This window comes from Zosterops lateralis (assembly GCF_965231275.1).
Source record: "Zosterops lateralis genome assembly, chromosome: 11".
Classification (NCBI taxonomy): Eukaryota; Metazoa; Chordata; class Aves; order Passeriformes; family Zosteropidae; genus Zosterops; species Zosterops lateralis.
The window spans coordinates 8,698,091-8,717,275 of NC_139771.1; positions in this window are offsets into that span (position 1 = coordinate 8,698,091).

A 19,185-nucleotide genomic window follows, 5' to 3' on the forward strand; every position below is an offset into this window, starting at 1 on the left:
CAGGAGTTATATAACTTAATGACTGACATAAAACGAACTTTGAGTAAACAACTTAGGGAGGAACCAAGGAAGGAGAGGAGAAGGGGAAAACCACTTCACAACTGTAATACCTTTAACATTATAAAACAGCACAAATAACATAAGAATGATCATTGGAAATCGCCCACACATCTCCACACCAGTGCCCAGCTCTTGCTGCCACCGCTTTCCCGACACCGCTGTCCCCAGTGTCAGCACCGCTGCTGCTGCCGCCGCTGCTGCCACAGCAGTTGTGGTCAGGGACTGACTGCTGGGTCCTTGTGGTGCTGTGCAACCACGGGGCTCTGGGGCCTCTGTGACCTCAGAGCCTGCTGTCAGCTCAGCCTGCTCTGACTTCAGTCTGCTGTGACCTCAGAGCCTGCTGTGACCTCAGAGCCTGCCATGACATCAGAGCCTGCTGTGACCTCAGAGCCTGTTGTCACCTCAGAACCTGCTCTGACATCAGAGCCTGCTGTGACCTCAGAGCCTGCTGTGACCTGAGCCTGCTGTAACCTCAGAGCCTATTGTGAGCTCAAGGTTGGGGCAGGATTTTGTGGGAATGGATCTGAAGAGGTGCCCTCCCAGTAAGGAGAGCATGTCCTGCCAGGCAGCTATATCCTGCCTGTCTGTTTTTCTTCACAAGAATTGAGTTATATGACATTGGACAAATGAGACATTTCATGGTTCTACCTGCAATAGCAATGTCAAGTCCCAAATTCAGCCGTGCTGCAGACATGGGAGCTCCTGGGTGTGGGTGCTGGCTGGGACACGGCCCGGCACCACTGGGAGTTACAATCAAAGCGTCTTCAAGGAGAACACACATTAAACTACACGATTTAGCCTGGGATTTTAAGATGTTTCTCAATTAACCTTTTAAAAGGCCTGAACAAGTGTCCTCTGAATTGTTTTTCTCCCTGGCAAGTTGAGTTCCCCGAATCCCGCTGGGCGTTGCCAAGGCCGCGCAGGAGGCGGGTGCTCCCTGGGAGCCTCGTTCTGTGGGGAGAGCGCGGCGCAGAGCGCGGCTCCCCACGGCTCCTCTGCCATTCCCGGGCCCTGCCTGCGGGGCTGTCCGTGCTCCGATGGAGGAGTGTTTTGACCTGGAAATCAAACGTAGTTGCAGCTGGGCTATTGTGCCTCCGGCGCTGTTCATTAGCCCTGTCGGGCCCCGTGGCTCTTCCTCATCCCTTCCGTCCTGCCCCTGGCCCAGAGGAGCAGACCCTGTGCAGCACCCTGGATTGCTGATGGCCCATCAGTTCGGTCCGATCGAGTGTGTGTTAATTAAGAAGGAGGAGCTTTGTTTTGCCTGCTGCCATTGCTGGTCAGGCTGTGCCTCTGGAGATGCCCTTGATGCCTTCCCTCTTTTCTGGGCTGTGCCACTGCAGGAGCTCCATGCCCAGGTGATGGCACTGAAGGAAATGTGCCCTCAGCTCAGGCACGCTCAGCACAGGCTCCCCCAGCCCCTCGGGGCCCCGCCGCTGGTCACAGCAGCCCCTGCCTGGCTCCTGCCTGCCCACACCGTGGGCTGCTCCCGGGCATGGAGCTCAGCCAGTGCCGGGGTCCTCTAGGATTTGCTGGGGGCGGCACACGGACACTGGGGGTAGCAACTCCATGTCTTTACTGGAACAGAAGAAGAGGCCGTTCTCTGCGCTGGGTGGGGTGTGGGGAGGTCACCTTCAGTGTTATTTAGAGGGCAGGACCAGAGGGCACAGGTGCAGAGGGAAGGGCCTTGTTGGTCTCAGCTGAGGCTGGAGCATGCTGGCTTGGTCCTGGGGTCTCTAGAAGAACTAGGGAATGGGCTGGGACTGGACAGAGTGAAATCAAAGAAGGGAGTGAAGGCAGTTTGGGGATACCTATGAGGGGAGGAAGTGGCAGTGGGATTCTACAGGAATACAAAGTTTCCCTTTGTCGAAGACTGCTCTGGGGTCCTCTTTGTGAAGATCTTGAAAGGGTTGCACAGGCCCTCATTACTGCTGGAGGAGCTGCTTAAGCTCTCCAGATATGATCTCCAGCCACTGCCCTCCAAATGCTCTTGTGGGGCGCTCCTGTGGAGAGAGGAGGTGTCTGAAGGCTCAGCTGGTGCTGGCACAGGGACCCTCCTGCACAGCAAGGCCCAGGGCTGGCAGGGCTCCCCAGCACGGCTGCAGCTGCTGGCACAGCTTGGCCCAGCTGCACAGCTGCCCCTCAAGGCCCCGGCCAGCAGGGGATGGCTCTGGGCAGGGTCCCTGGCCAGGAGTGGGCCCCAGAGCGCCTCTGCCTTTCCAGGGCAATCTGGGCCCTGCTCTTTCTCCTGCCCACCTTGCTTTGCCTCTGCCCACTGCCCCTGGGGCTGCTCTTGGCCAGGCAGCCTCAGTGGGAGCCAGCAGAGGCTGCAGCCCCGGCGGGCTCCCCAGGACAAGGCCCAGCAATTAAGAGGCCAATGAAAGCATTGGGCAGCAGCAGAACTGTCAGCAGTTATTTGGACAACCACTGACTATCCACAACTCCACAGCATTCTCAACTGGGAATGTTTCCTGCCTACAGTAGACTTTCAAAAGAAGCTGTTTGAGGGACAGATGAACAAAACACTCACCGTTTCCTCTTCCAGCAATACCAGATTCCAACACAGCACAACATGATGACTAGCTCCCCACCAGCCACAATGGCCATTAACTCAAGCAAACACCGTGTTCCCTGACAGACAGCGCTTAAAATGCCCTTCTGGGAGTCGGGAACACGTGTTGTGGTGAGGGCTGCATCTGTGGGAGCAATGGGGAGTGTGAGGCTGTGCTGTGCCCAACTGCTGAGCTGGCAGCACGGTGCACACGGGCAGGACGTTCTCTGTTTCCCCCAGAGCTGGGGCCTGCAGGCACCTTGCCGCCCCTTGGCAGCAGGAGGGACCTTGGGCACCAGTGCCCTTTCCCAGGGGCTGCCAACAAGCTCCAGAGGCCTCCAGGCCCAGGAGCCTCCAGCTTTGGCTGCTGCTGGGCCATGCAAGGGTGGGTGCTGGGGGAAGAGCTGCTGCCACACAGCCCCAGAGAAGGCTGAGCCTGGCACAGCAATTACCTTCTGTAACTGTGTCTGGGTCTGCTTTCATGCCTGTGTCCATGTCCATGTCCATCTCGGGATCTGTGTCCCTGTCTGTGCCTGTGTCTGTCTCTCTCTCTGTGTCTCCGTTCTCCTCCCTTCCTGCAGCATGGGCTGCCACCAAGCCACTGCTTTCTCTGGAAATGGGGAGCCAGGCCCCGGCTCACCTGCTCCCCGCGCTGGCCATGGAGCAGCCTGGGCTGCCCTGGCAGGCAGGGCCACTGCCCGCAGGAGCAGGAGGAAGAGGCGCAGAGCAAGGGCCATGGTGCCTTGCCCTGTGCCAGTTCCCAGCTCTTGCTGCCACCACTGTCCTTCACCGCTTTCCTGACTCCGCTGTCCCAATGTCAGCACCGCTGTCCCCAATGTCAGCACCGCTGCTGCTGCCGCCGCCGCTGCTGCCACAGCAGTTGTGTTCAGGGACTGACTGCTGGGTCCTTGTGGTGCTGTGCAACCACGGGGCTCTGGGGCCTCTGTGACCTCAGAGCCTGCTGTCAGCTCAGCCTGCCGTGACCTCTGAGCCTGCTGTGACCTCAGAGCCTGCCGTGACCTCAGAGCCTGCCATGACCTCTGAGCCTGCTGTGACCTCAGAGCCTGCTGTCAGCTCAGCCTGCTGTGACCTCTGAGCCTGCCGTGACATCAGAGCCTGCCGTGACCTCAGAGCCTGCTGTGACCTCTGAGCCTGCTGTGACCTCAGAGCCTGCCGTGACCTCAGAGCCTGCTGTGACCTCTGAGCCTGCCGTGACCTCAGAGCCTGCTGTCAGCTCAGCCTGCTGTCACCTCTGAGCCTGCTGTGACCTCAGAGCCTGCTGTGACCTCTGAGCCTGCTGTGACCTCAGAGCCTGCTGTGACCTCTGAGCCTGCTGTGACCTCTGAGCCTGCTGTGACCTCAGAGCCTGCTGTCAGCTCAGCCTGCTGTCACCTCTGAGCCTGCCGTGACCTCAGAGCCTGCTGTGACCTCTGAGCCTGCCGTGACCTCAGAGCCTGCTGTGACCTCTGAGCCTGCTGTGACCTCAGAGCCTGCTGTCAGCTCAGCCTGCTGTGACCTCTGAGCCTGCTGTGACCTCAGAACCTGCTCTGACATCAGAGCCTGCTGTGACCTCAGAGCCTGCCATGACATCAGAGCCTGCTGTGACCTCAGAACCTGCTCTGACATCAGAGCCTGCTGTGACCTCAGAGCCTGCTGTGACCTCAGAACCTGCTCTGACATCAGAGCCTGCTGTGACCTCTGAGCCTGCCGTGACCTCAGAGCCTGCTGTGACCTCAGAGCCTGCTGTGACCTCTGAGCCTGCTGTCACCTCAGAGCCTATTGTGAGCTCAAGGTTGGGGCAGGATTTTGTGGGAATGGATCTGAAGAGGTGCCCTCCCAGTAAGGAGAGCATGTCCTGCCAGGCAGCTATATCCTGCCTGTCTGTTTTTCTTCACAAGAATTGAGTTATATGACATTGGACAAATGAGACATTTCATGGTTCTACCTGCAATAGCAATGTCAAGTCCCAAATTCAGCCGTGCTGCAGACATGGGAGCTCCTGGGTATGGGTGCTGGCTGGGACACGGCCCGGCACCACTGGGAGTTACAATCAAAGCGTCTTCAAGGAGAACACACATTAAACCACACGATTTAGCCTGGGATTTTAAGATGTTTCTCAATTAACCTTTTAAAAGGCCTGAACAAGTGTCCTCTGAATTGTTTTTCTCCCTGGCAAGTTGAGTTCCCCGAATCCCGCTGGGCGTTGCCAAGGCCGCGCAGGAGGCGGGTGCTCCCTGGGAGCCTCGTTCTGTGGGGAGAGCGCGGCGCAGAGCGCGGCTCCCCACGGCTCCTCTGCCATTCCCGGGCGCTGCCTGCGGGGCTGTCCGTGCTCCGATGGAGGCAGGGCCGGGGGCTCGGGGGCCGCCTGCCCGGCGCTCAGCACCGCCCGTGCCGTGCCCGTGCAGCGGGGCCCGGCGGGGCAGCGTCGCCTTGGGCCCTCACCGGGCCAGCACGGCGGCAGCGCCGAGCCCGCCGGGCCCCTCAGGGACCCGGAGAGAGCCCGGGGAGGGACCCCGTCCCCTGCGGGCCTCAGAAAAGACTCCAGTCCCCGCTGCGAGCAGCGGGAGGGACCAAAGCACCGGCGCGCTTATGGGAGTCCACAGCCCTCTCCACATGTGAAATGAAAGCCCCAAACCCCCCTCATGTGCCTCAGGAGAGACCCCAGCACCCTGCACAGCTTGGGAGAGATCCCAAACCGCCTGCATGCCTCACACAGGATTCCAAATCCCTTGCATGCCTTACAGGGGACCCCCAGTGCCCTCCATACCTCAGAGGGAACTAAAATACCCCTGTGTGTCTCACAAGGGACCCCAGCCCCCGTGCACCTCATGGGGGACTCCAAAGCCCCCAGGTGCCTTACGGGGAACGCCAGCCCAGCCCAGCCCAGCTATGCCGAGTGTTTTGACCTGGAAATCAAATGTAGTTGCAGCTGGGCTATTGTGCCTCCGGCGCTGTTCATTAGCCCTGTCGGGCCCCGTGGCTCTTCCTCATCCCTTCCGTCCTGCCCCTGGCCCAGAGGAGCAGACCCTGTGCAGCACCCTGGATTGCTGATGGCCCATCAGTTCGGTCCGATCGAGTGTGTGTTAATTAAGAAGGAGGAGCTTTGTTTTGCCTGCCGCCATTGCTGGTCAGGCTGTGCCTCTGGAGATGCCCTTGATGCCTTCCCTCTTTTCTGGGCCGTGCCACTGCAGGAGCTCCATGCCCAGGTGATGGCACTGAAGGAAATGTGCCCTCAGCTCAGGCACGCTCAGCACAGGCTCCCCCAGCCCCTCGGGGCCCCGCCGCTGGTCACAGCAGCCCCTGCCTGGCTCCTGCCTGCCCACACCGTGGGCTGCTCCCGGGCATGGAGCTCAGCCAGTGCCGGGGTCCTCTAGGATTTGCTGGGGGCAGCACATGGACACTGGGGTAGCAACTCCATGTCTTTATTGGAACACAAAGAGGCCGTCGTCTACGCTGGGTGGGGTGTGGGGAGGTCACCTTCAGTGTCATTTAGAGGGCAGGACCAGAGGGCACAGGTGCAGAGGGAAGGGCCATGTTGGTCTCAGCTGAGGCTGGAGGATGCTGGCTTGGTCCTGGGGTCTCTAGAAGAACTAGGGAATGGGCTGGGACAGGACAGAGTGAAATCAAAGAAGGGAGTGAAGGCAGTTTGGGGATACCTATGAGGGGAGGAAGTGGCAGTGGGATCCTAGAGGAATACAAAGTTTCCCTCTTTCAATGACTGTTCTGGGGTCCTCTTTGCAAAGATCTTGAAAAGGCTGCCCAGGCCCTTATTACTGCTGGAGGAGCTGCTGAAGCTGTCCAGATGTGAGCTCCAGCCACTGCCCTTCAAATGCTCTTGTGAGGAGCTCCTGTGGAGAGAGGAGGTGTCTGAGGCCTCAGCTGGTGCTACCTACAGTAGACTTTCAAAAGGAGTTGTTTGATGGAAAGGTGAACAAACACTCACCATTTTCTCTTCAAGCAACAGCAGATTCCAATGCAGCTTAAAACGAACACAAGCTCCAGAAGAAGCAGGCCTATAGTTAACACTAGCCAGCAGCATGTTCCCTGACAGACAGCGCTTAAAATGCCCTTCTGGGAGTCGGGAACACGTGTTGTGGTGAGGGCTGCATCTGTGGGAGCAATGGGGAGTGTGAGGCTGTGCTGTGCCCAACTGCTGAGCTGGCAGCACGGTGCACACGGGCAGGACGTTCTCTGTTTCCCCCAGAGCTGGGGCCTGCAGGCACCTTGCCGCCCCTTGGCAGCAGGAGGGACCTTGGGCACCAGTGCCCTTTCCCAGGGGCTGCCAACAAGCTCCAGAGGCCTCCAGGCCCAGGAGCCTCCAGCTTTGGCTGCTGCTGGGCCATGCAAGGGTGGGTGCTGGGGGAAGAGCTGCTGCCACACAGCCCCAGAGAAGGCTGAGCCTGGCACAGCAATTACCTTCTGTAACTGTGTCTGGGTCTGCTTTCATGCCTGTGTCCATGTCCATGTCCATCTCGGGATCTGTGTCCCTGTCTGTGCCTGTGTCTGTCACTCTCTCTGTGTCTCCGTTCTCCTCCCTTCCTGCAGCATGGGCTGCCACCAAGCCACTGCTTTCTCTGGAAATGGGGAGCCAGGCCCCGGCTCACCTGCTCCCCGCGCTGGCCATGGAGCAGCCTGGGCTGCCCTGGCAGGCAGGGCCACTGCCCGCAGGAGCAGGAGGAAGAGGCGCAGAGCAAGGGCCATGGTGCCTTGCCCTGTGCCAGTTCCCAGCTCTTGCTGCCACCACTGTCCTTCACCGCTTTCCTGACTCCGCTGTCCCAATGTCAGCACCGCTGTCCCCAATGTCAGCACCGCTGCTGCTGCCGCCGCCGCTGCTGCCACAGCAGTTGTGTTCAGGGACTGACTGCTGGGTCCTTGTGGTGCTGTGCAACCACGGGGCTCTGGGGCCTCTGTGACCTCAGAGCCTGCTGTCAGCTCAGCCTGCCGTGACCTCTGAGCCTGCTGTGACCTCAGAGCCTGCTGTGACCTCTGAGCCTGCTGTGACCTCAGAGCCTGCTGTCAGCTCAGCCTGCTGTGACCTCTGAGCCTGCCGTGACCTCAGAGCCTGCCGTGACCTCAGAGCCTGCTGTGACCTCTGAGCCTGCTGTGACCTCTGAGCCTGCTGTGACCTCTGAGCCTGCCGTGACCTCAGAGCCTGCTGTGACCTCTGAGCCTGCCGTGACCTCAGAGCCTGCTGTCAGCTCAGCCTGCTGTCACCTCTGAGCCTGCCGTGACCTCAGAGCCTGCTGTGACCTCTGAGCCTGCTGTCAGCTCAGCCTGCTGTGACCTCTGAGCCTGCTGTGACCTCAGAACCTGCTCTGACATCAGAGCCTGCTGTGACCTCAGAGCCTGCCATGACATCAGAGCCTGCTGTGACCTCAGAACCTGCTCTGACATCAGAGCCTGCTGTGACCTCTGAGCCTGCCGTGACATCAGAGCCTGCTCTGACTTCAGTCTGCTGTGACCTGAGCCTGCTGTCACCTCAGAGCCTATTGTGAGCTCAAGGTTGGGGCAGGATTTTGTGGGAATGGATCTGAAGAGGTGCCCTCCCAGTAAGGAGAGCATGTCCTGCCAGGCAGCTATATCCTGCCTGTCTGTTTTTCTTCACAAGAATTGAGTTATATGACATTGGACAAATGAGACATTTCATGGTTCTACCTGCAATAGCAATGTCAAGTCCCAAATTCAGCCGTGCTGCAGACATGGGAGCTCCTGGGTGTGGGTGCTGGCTGGGACAGGGCCCGGCACCACTGGGAGTTACAATCAAAGCGTCTTCAAGGAGAACACACATTAAACCACACGATTTAGCCTGGGATTTTAAGATGTTTCTCAATTAACCTTTTAAAAGGCCTGAACAAGTGTCCTCTGAATTGTTTTTCTCCCTGGCAAGTTGAGTTCCCCGAATCCCGCTGGGCGTTGCCAAGGCCGCGCAGGAGGCGGGTGCTCCCTGGGAGCCTCGTTCTGTGGGGAGAGCGCGGCGCAGAGCGCGGCTCCCCACGGCTCCTCTGCCATTCCCGGGCCCTGCCTGCGGGGCTGTCCGTGCTCCGATGGAGGAGTGTTTTGACCTGGAAATCAAACGTAGTTGCAGCTGGGCTATTGTGCCTCCGGCGCTGTTCATTAGCCCTGTCGGGCCCCGTGGCTCTTCCTCATCCCTTCCGTCCTGCCCCTGGCCCAGAGGAGCAGACCCTGTGCAGCACCCTGGATTGCTGATGGCCCATCAGTTCGGTCCGATCGAGTGTGTGTTAATTAAGAAGGAGGAGCTTTGTTTTGCCTGCTGCCATTGCTGGTCAGGCTGTGCCTCTGGAGATGCCCTTGATGCCTTCCCTCTTTTCTGGGCTGTGCCACTGCAGGAGCTCCATGCCCAGGTGATGGCACTGAAGGAAATGTGCCCTCAGCTCAGGCACGCTCAGCACAGGCTCCCCCAGCCCCTCGGGGCCCCGCCGCTGGTCACAGCAGCCCCTGCCTGGCTCCTGCCTGCCCACACCGTGGGCTGCTCCCGGGCATGGAGCTCAGCCAGTGCCGGGGTCCTCTAGGATTTGCTGGGGGCAGCACATGGACACTGGGGTAGCAACTCCATGTCTTTATTGGAACAGAAGAAGAGGCCGTCGTCTACGCTGGGTGGGGTGTGGGGAGGTCACCTTCAGTGTCATTTAGAGGGCAGGACCAGAGGGCACAGGTGCAGAGGGAAGGGCCATGTTGGTCTCAGCTGAGGCTGGAGCATGCTGGCTTGGTCCTGGGGTCTCTAGAAGAACTAGGGAATGGGCTGGGACAGGACCGAGTGAAATCAAAGAAGGGAGTGAAGGCAGTTTGGGGATACCTATGAGGGGAGGAAGTGGCAGTGGGATTCTACAGGAATACAAAGTTTCCCTTTGTCGAAGACTGCTCTGGGGTCCTCTTTGTGAAGATCTTGAAAGGGTTGCACAGGCCCTCATTACTGCTGGAGGAGCTGCTTAAGCTCTCCAGATATGATCTCCAGCCACTGCCCTCCAAATGCTCTTGTGGGGCGCTCCTGTGGAGAGAGGAGGTGTCTGAAGCCTCAGCTGGTGCTGGCACACAGGGACCCACCTGCACAGCAAGGCCCAGGGCTGGCAGGGCTCCCCAGCATGGCTGCAGCTGCTGGCACAGCTTCGCCCAGCTGCACAGCTGCCCCTCAAGGCCCCGGCCAGCAGGGGATGGCTCTGGGCGGGGTCCCTGGCCAGGAGCGGGCCCCAGAGCGCCTCTGCCTTTCCAGGGCAATCTGGGCCCTGCTCTTTCTCCTGCCCACCTTGCTTTGCCTCTGCCCACTGCCCCTGGGGCTGCTCTTGGCCAGGCAGCCTCAGTGGGAGCCAGCAGAGGCTGCAGCCCCGGCGGGCTCCCCAGGACAAGGCCCAGCAATTAAGAGGCCAATGAAAGCACTGGGCAGCAGCAGAACCGTCAGCAGTTATTTGGACAACCACTGCCTATCCACAACTCCACAGCATTCTCAACTGGGAATGTTTCCTGCCTACAGTAGACTTTCAAAAGAAGCTGTTTGAGGGACAGATGAACAAAACACTCACCGTTTCCTCTTCCAGCAATACCAGATTCCAACACAGCACAACATGATGACTAGCTCCCCACCAGCCACAATGGCCATTAACTCAAGCAAACACCGTGTTCCCTGACAGACAGCGCTTAAAATGCCCTTCTGGGAGTCGGGAACATGTGTTGTGGTGAGGGCTGCATCTGTGGGAGCAATGGGGAGCGTGAGCCTGTGCTGTGCCCAACTGCTGAGCTGGCAGCACGGTGCACACGGGCAGGACGTTCTCTGTTTCCCCCAGAGCTGGGGCCTGCAGGCACCTTGCCACCCCTTGGCAGCAGGAGGGACCTTGGGCACCAGTGCCCTTTCCCAGGGGCTGCCAACAAGCTCCAGAGACCTCCAAGCCCAGGAGCCTCCAGCTTTGGCTGCTGCTGGGCCATTGGGTGCTTGGGGAAGAGCTGCTGCCACACAGCCCCAGAGAAGGCTGAGCCTGGCACAGCAATTACATTGTGTAACTGTGTCGGGGTCTGTTTTCATGCCTGTGTCCATGTCCATGTCCATCTCTGTATCTGTGTCCCTGTCTGTGCCTGTGTCTGTCACTCTCTCTGTGTCTCCGTTCTCCTCCCTTCCTGCAGCAGAGGCTGGAACGAAGCCACTGCTTCCTCCGGGAGACCTTGCCTTCAGCACATCCTCTCTGTCCACTTCTGGAGAAAGGAAAAGCACAGCCGGATCAGATGGAGGTGCTCCCCATTGGTCAGGGGGCGTCTTCAGGAGGCAATGCTTGTCAAAGACACTGATAAGGATCAGGAAAGGCCGAGGTTCTTGGGGCTGGGCCTCACTTCTCCAAAGAGCTGCCCTTTCTGATCTACCCAGGGCCCGGGAAATTGCAGGGATCTCAGGGTGTGCATGGCCCATGGTGCAGATTGGGCTCCCTGTCAGCTGATGCCCAATGCCTTCCTGCTGAGCTGGGGAGAAGCTGCAGCCAGGCCAGGCTGGGAAACAGCCCTGCAGGGTGTGAAAGCAGCAGTGGGGCAGCTCCCTTCCCGCTGTGCCGGGCACGGCGTGTCCAGATGTGCAGAGAAAGGCCCCGGGTGCTGAGTGTCAGGGGAAGGCTCAGGGACATGCACCCACCTGGTCCTCCCTGCAGCATTTCCTTCAGCATTTGCCACATGACTTCAAATGGCCCCAGGCATTTCTTGTCTTCTCTGTGTTCGGTCTTTCCTGTTGTAGGACCTTAACAAAAAGTAGTTCCATTTCTGAGGAATGGATTGCACAGAAGCAGGGCTCAGCCTGTGCGGCACACTACTCACCACTGCCGTGGGAGGTGGGCTTGTGCGTAGCATACAGCCTTGGGGCTGGAGAAGTCCTCTCTGCAGACACACCTGTAACTGAAGAGCCAGAGGAGATTCTGTCAGCTGGTTCCTGACAGGTTGACAATGATTATTCCTTGGTGGGACAGTGAGAACATACCTGCAGGAGGCCTGGAGGGCTTCAAAACTTCATACCTCCAGACTACTGGAGAAGCCTCCCCAGCAACCCCGTCTAGAAACAAACCAAGATGGGATCCATTTCCACTGTGTGCCAGGGCTGGCTCTGGTCCTGGGCTCAGGGCAGGGCTCCCACTTGGGGCTGCTCCTGTGCCTTGGGCCTCTGGGCACTCAGGGCCAGCTCTGGGAGCAGCTGCAGCGAGAGGGACCTTGGGGCACCAGTGCCCTTTCCCAGGGGCTGTCAACGAGCTCCAGAGGCCTCCAAGCCCAGGAGCCTCCAGCTTTGGCTTTTGCTGGGCCATGCAAGGGTGGGTGCTGGGGGAAGAGCTGCTGCCACACAGCCCCAGAGAGGGCTGAGCCTGGCACAGCAATTACCTCCAGTAACTGTGTCTGTGTCTGTGTCTCTTTCTCTGTCTCTGCCTCTGTCTCTGTCCGTGTCTATGTCTGGCATTGCATTCCTTCTTGAAGCAGAGGATGTCAATGATTGACTGCTTCTTGTGGGAAAAGCCACCTTCCACAGAAGCTCTAGGTCCATCACTTGAGAAAGGAAGGGAGAGAGCTGGATCAGATATAACTGTTCTCGATTTGGGTGCTGGCATCTTCAGGAGGCAATATTTGGCATAGACATGGATAAGGAAAATGCCCAGGTATTGGGGCTGGGCCAGGACACTCTCTCTTCCCATTGTGATCTGCCTGGAGCCCTGGAAATTGCAGGGCTCTCAGGGTGTGCCATGTCCTGTGGTGCAGTTTGGGTTCCCTTTCAGCTGATGCCCAATGCCTTCCTGCTGAGCTGGGGAGAAGCTGCAGCCAGGCCAGGCTGGGAAACAGCCCTGCAGGGTGTGAAAGCAGCAGTGGGGCAGCGAGGCTGCCATGGATCCCTTCCCGCTGTGCCGGGCACGGCGTGTCCAGATGTGCAGAGAAAGGCCCCGGGTTCTGCGTGTCAGGGGAAGGCTCAGGGACATGCACCCACCTGGTCCTCCCTGCAGCATTTCCTTCAATGTTTGCCTGATGAGTTCAGATGACTCCTGGGGTCTCTTGGGTCTTGTAGCTTTGTACCTCCCTGTTGGAGGACCTTAGGGCAAAGTATTTGCATTTTCAAGGAACAGATCCCACAGACCCAGGGCTCAGCCTGTGGGGTCAGAAGGGACACACAACTCACCCCTGCGACGGGAGCTGGGCTTGTGTGCTGCATCCACCAAAGGAGCTGCAGAAGTCTTCCCTGCAGACACACCTGCAACGGAACAGCCACAGAAGATTCTGTCACCTCTGCCGATCTGCATGGGCAGCACTGAGCCACAGGAGCAGTGAGAGGATCGTGCACAGTGAGGGCACACATGGGCACGGCTCTGTCCTGGCACCTGCAGCGCTGCCCCCCTGGCCGAGCTCTGGGCTCTGAGGTGGCAGCTCTTCCAGAAGGAAAAGCCTTGACCTACCCTCAGCATCTCCTACAGTCTCAGTCTTGGACATCGCTTCGGAAGCCAGATCACCTTGGCGAAGGGACTTGGCTGCAAAGAAAGGCAGGAGAGAAGAGCTCCCGTGGCACTGCAGGAGTTCCTCAGGCTCCCTGGGGCTGCCAAAGGAGCCACCCAAGGCACAGCCCCGGGGCACAGCCCTGGGCCCGGCCCCTTCCCTCTCTGCTCTTCTCCGTGGCTGCACAGAGCACACGGAAGGACACACTGGCATTGCACACGGCAAGAGCATTGACAGCTAAATGCTCCTTCCTGCCCCTGACAGCCATGCTGTGGGATCACTCAGGGCTCCAGAAGGGAGCAGGGCAAAAATTCCAGAATCCTTCAACCCTGAGAGCATGTTAAGGGCAATGGCACATGAGTGAGCTCTTGCCACACTGACACGGATTATTCTGTCAGGAAAGGCACCCTCTGAACTTGCCTTCAATATCCTGAAAGAACTGCAAACCATTCTTCACCAGGGCTTCCACATAATCGGTATCACGTTCCCAGTCTAGAAGGGAGCAGAGATCAGAAGCATTTCCGTGGTGTGCTGGGATGCCCCTCTGCCTTAGGGAACTGGGTACTGCAAGGGGGTTGGGTCAGGCCGTGGGAGGCAGATGTCAATGGAGATGGCCGAAGCTGCCCAGGGGCCTGAGGAGCTCTGGGCTGCCTCTGCTCACTCTCCACACTCTTTGCAGCCCCTGGGCAGCATCCCTGGAGGGCAGGCACTACCAAGCAGCAGAGGTGGCAGCTCAAGCCTCAGCAGGGCTCAGGCCCAGAGGAGCAATTACCTCCTGTGTCTGTGCCCGGCATCGCCTCCCTTCCTGCAGCAGAGGCTGGAACGGAGCCACTGCTTCCTCCGGGAGACCTTGCCTTCAGCACATCCTCTCTGTCCACTTCTGGAGAAAGGAAAAGCACAGCCAGATCAGATGGAGGTGTTGCCCATTGGACAGGGGGCATCTTCAGGAGGCAATGCTTGTCAAAGACACTGATAAGGATCAGGAAGATTCCCAGGATCTTCAGGCAGACCAACGACTATCCCTCATTGAAACAGCCACCCTTCCTATCGTCCTGGGGCCCCGGAAATTGCAGGGATCTCAGGGTGTGCATGGCCCATGGTGCAGATTGGGCTCCCTGTCAGCTGATGCCCAATGCCTTCCTGCTGAGCTGGGGAGAAGCTGCAGCCAGGCCAGGCTGGGAAACAGCCCTGCAGGGTGTGAAAGCAGCAGTGGGGCAGCGAGGCTGCCATGGATCCCTTCCCGCTGTGCCGGGCACGGCGTGTCCAGATGTGCAGAGAAAGGCCCCGGGAGCTGAGTGTCAGGGGAAGGCTCAGGGACATGCACCCACCTGGTCCTCCCTGCAGCGTTTCCTTCAATGTTTGCCTGATGAGTTCAGATGACTCCTGGGGTCTCTTGGGTCCCATAGATTTGTACTTCCCTGTTGGAGGACCTTAGGGCAAAGTATTTCCATTATCCAGTAACAGATCCCACAGACCTGGGGCTCAGCCTGTCGGGTCAGCAGGGAAACTTGACTCACCCCTGCGATGGGAGCTGGACTTGCCTGCAGCATCCACCAAAGGAGCTGCAGAAGTCTTCCCTGTGGACACACCTGTAACTGAACGGCCACAGAAGCTTCTATCATCCCTGCCCTACTGGCTGACTTTTGGGCTCTGAGGTGGCAGCTCTTCCAGAAGGAAAAGCCTTGACCTACCCTCAGCATCTCCTACAATCTTGGTCTTGGACATCGCTTCGGAAGCCAGATCACCTTGGCGAAGGGACTTGGCTGCAAAGAAAGGCAGGAGAGAAGAGCTCCCGTGGCACTGCAGGAGTTCCTCAGGCTCCCTGGGGCTGCCAAAGGAGCCACCCAAGGCACAGCCCCGGGGCACAGGCCTGGGCCCAGCCCCTTCCCTCTCTGCTCTTCTCCGTGGCTGCACAGAGCACACGGAAGGACACCCTGGCATTGCACACAGCAAGAGCATTGACAGCTAAATGCTCCTTCCTGCCCCTGACAGCCATGCTGTGGGATCACTCAGGGCTCCAGAAGGGAGCAGGGCAAAAATTCCAGAATCCTTCAACCCTGAGAGCATGTTAAGGGCAATGGCACATGAGTGAGCTCTTGCCACACTGACACGGATTATTCTGTCAGGAAAGGCACCCTCTGAACTTGCTTTCAATATCCTGAAAGAACTGCAAACCATTCTTCACCAGGGCTTCCACATAATCGGTATCATGTTCCCAGTCTAGAAGGGAGCAGAGATCAGAACCATTTCCATGGTATGCGGGGATGCCCCTCTGCCTTAGGGAACTGGGCACTGCAAGAGGGTCGTGTCAGGCCATAGGAGGCAGATGTCAATGGACATGGCCAAAGCTGCCAGGGGCCTGGGGAGCTCTGGGCTGCCTCTGCTCACTCTCCACACTCTTTGCAGCCCCTGTACAGCATCCCTGGAGACAAAACGGGGGCAGCCCTCGCCCCATTGGAGCTCTCTCCCTCCCAGAGCAAACCCTCCCTTAAAGCCTGGGGAAAACCATCCCCAAGGCGTCCCAGGGAGAAGGGAGCACTGTCCCGGGAAAGGGGAGCCAGGCCCCGGCTCACCTGCTCCCCACACTGGCCATGGAGCAGCCTGGGCTGCCCTGGCAGGCAGGGCCACTGCCAGCAGGAGCAGGAGGAAGAGGCGCAGAGCAAGGGCCATGGTGCCTTGCCCTGTGCCAGTTCCCAGCTCTTGCTGCCACCACTGTCCTGACACCGCTGTCCCAATGTCAGCACCGCTGTCCCCAATGTCAGCACCGCTGCTGCTGCCGCCGCTGCTGCCACAGCAGTTGTGGTCAGGGACTGACTGCTGGGTCCTTGTGGTGCTGTGCAACCACGGGGCTCTGGGGCCTCTGTGACCTCAGAGCCTGCTGTCAGCTCAGCCTGCTGTGACCTCAGAGCCTGCTGTGACCTCAGAGCCTGCTGTGACCTCAGAACCTGCTCTGACATCAGAGCCTGCTGTGACCTCAGAGCCTGCTGTGACCTGAGCCTGCTGTCACCTCAGAGCCTATTGTGAGCTCAAGGTTGGGGCAGGATTTTGTGGGAATGGATCTGAAGAGGTGCCCTCCCAGTAAGGAGAGCATGTCCTGCCAGGCAGCTATATCCTGCCTGTCTGTTTTTCTTCACAAGAATTGAGTTATATGACATTGGACAAATGAGACATTTCATGGTTCTACGTGCAATAGCAATGTCAAGTCCCAAATTCAGCCGTGCTGCAGACATGGGAGCTCCTGGGTGTGGGTGCTGGCTGGGACAGGGCCCGGCACCACTGGGAGTTACAATCAAAGCGTCTTCAAGGAGAACACACATTAAACCACACGATTTAGCCTGGGATTTTAAGATGTTTCTCAATTAACCTTTTAAAAGGCCTGAACAAGTGTCCTCTGAATTGTTTTTCTCCCTGGCAAGTTGAGTTCCCCGAATCCCGCTGGGCATTGCCAAGGCCGCGCAGGAGGCGGGTGCTCCCTGGGAGCCTCGTTCTGTGGGGAGAGCGCGGCGCAGAGCGCGGCTCCCCACGGCTCCTCTGCCATTCCCGGGCGCTGCCTGCGGGGCTGTCCGTGCTCCGATGGAGGCAGGGCCGGGGGCTCGGGGGCCGCCTGCCCGGCGCTCAGCACCGCCCGTGCCGTGCCCGTGCAGCGGGGCCCGGCGGGGCAGCGTCACCTTGGGCCCTCACCGGGCCGGCACGGCGGCAGCGCCGAGCCCGCCGGGCCCCTCAGGGACCCGGAGAGAGCCCGGGGAGGGACCCCGTCCCCTGCGGGCCTCAGAAAAGACTCCAGTCCCCGCTGCGAGCAGCGGGAGGGACCAAAGCACCGGTGCGCTTATGGGAGTCCACAGCCCTCTCCACATGTGAAATGAGAGCCCCAAGCCCCCCTCATGTGCCTCAGGAGAGACCCCAGCACCCTGCACAGCTTGGGAGAGATCCCAAACCGCCTGCATGCCTCACACAGGATTCCAAATCCCTTGCATGCCTTACAGGGGACCCCCAGTGCCCTCCATACCTCAGAGGGAACTAAAATACCCCTGTGTGTCTCACAAGGGACCCCAGCCCCCGTGCACCTCATGGGGGACTCCAAAGCCCCCAGGCGCCTTACGGGGAACGCCAGCCCAGCCCAGCTATGCCGAGTGTTTTGACCTGGAAATCAAATGTAGTTGCAGCTGGGCTATTGTGCCTCCGGCGCTGTTCATTAGCCCTGTCGGGCCCCGTGGCTCTTCCTCATCCCTTCCGTCCTGCCCCTGGCCCAGAGGAGCAGACCCTGTGCAGCACCCTGGATTGCTGATGGCCCATCAGTTCGGTCCGATCGAGTGTGTGTTAATTAAGAAGGAGGAGCTTTGTTTTGCCTGCCGCCATTGCTGGTCAGGCTGTGCCTCTGGAGATGCCCTTGATGCCTTCCCTCTTTTCTGGGCCGTGCCACTGCAGGAGCTCCATGCCCAGGTGATGGCACTGAAGGAAATGTGCCCTCAGCTCAGGCACGCTCAGCACAGGCTCCCCCAGCCCCTCGGGGCCCCGCCGCTGGTCACAGCAGCCCCTGCCTGGCTCCTGCCTGCCCACACCGTGGGCTGCTCCCGGGCATGGAGCTCAGCCATTGCCGGGGTCCTCTAGGATTTGCTGGGGGCAGCACATGGACACTGGGGTAGCCACTCCATGTCTTTATTAGAACACAAAGAGGCCGTCGTCTACGCTGGGTGGGGTGTGGGGAGGTCACCTTCAGTGTCATTTAGAGGGCAGGACCAGAGGGCACAGGTGCAGAGGGAAGGGCCATGTTGGTCTCAGCTGAGGCTGGAGGATGCTGGCTTGGTCCTGGGGTCTCTAGAAGAACTAGGGAATGGGCTGGGACAGGACAGAGTGAAATCAAAGAAGGGAGTGAAGGCAGTTTGGGGATACCTATGAGGGGAGGAAGTGGCAGTGGGATCCTAGAGGAATACAAAGTTTCCCTCTTTCAATGACTGTTCTGGGGTCCTCTTTGCAAAGATCTTGAAAAGGCTGCCCAGGCCCTTATTACTGCTGGAGGAGCTGCTGAAGCTGTCCAGATGTGAGCTCCAGCCACTGCCCTTCAAATGCTCTTGTGAGGAGCTCCTGTGGAGAGAGGAGGTGTCTGAGGCCTCAGCTGGTGCTACCTACAGTAGACTTTCAAAAGGAGTTGTTTGATGGAAAGGTGAACAAACACTCACCATTTTCTCTTCAAGCAACAGCAGATTCCAATGCAGCTTAAAACGAACACAAGCTCCAGAAGAAGCAGGCCTATAGTTAACGCTAGCCAGCAGCGTGTTCCCTGACAGACAGCGCTTAAAATGCCCTTCTGGGAGTCGGGAACACGTGTTGTGGTGAGGGCTGCATCTGTGGGAGCAATGGGGAGCGTGAGCCCGTGCTGTGCCCAACTGCTGAGCTGGCAGCACGGTGCACACGGGCAGGACGTTCTCTGTTTCCCCCAGAGCTGGGGCCTGCAGGCACCTTGCCGCCCCTTGGCAGCAGGAGGGACCTTGGGCACCAGTGCCCTTTCCCAGGGGCTGCCAACAAGCTCCAGAGGCCTCCAGGCCCAGGAGCCTCCAGCTTTGGCTGCTGCTGGGCCATGCAAGGGTGGGTGCTGGGGGAAGAGCTGCTGCCACACAGCCCCAGAGAAGGCTGAGCCTGGCACAGCAATTACCTTCTGTAACTGTGTCTGGGTCTGCTTTCATGCCTGTGTCCATGTCCATGTCCATCTCGGGATCTGTGTCCCTGTCTGTGCCTGTGTCTGTCTCTCTCTCTGTGTCTCCGTTCTCCTCCCTTCCTGCAGCATGGGCTGCCACCAAGCCACTGCTTTCTCTGCGAAGTTCTTCCTTCTGCACTACCTTCTGATCCATCCCTTGAGAAAGAAAAAAACACAGCTGAATCAGATGGAAACATTCGCCGCTGGGGTGGTGGCGTTGTCAGGAGGCAAAATTTGTGAAAGATATGGATAAGGAAAAGGAAAAGGCCCAGGATCTTGGGGCTGGGACAGAGTACTGTCTTCTCCAAAGAGCTGCCGTTCCTGATCTACCCAGGGCCTTGGAAATTGCAGGGATCTCAGGGTGTGCCTGGCCCGTGGTGCAGGTTGGGCTCCCTGTCAGCTGATGCCCAATGCCTTCCTGCTGAGCTGGGGA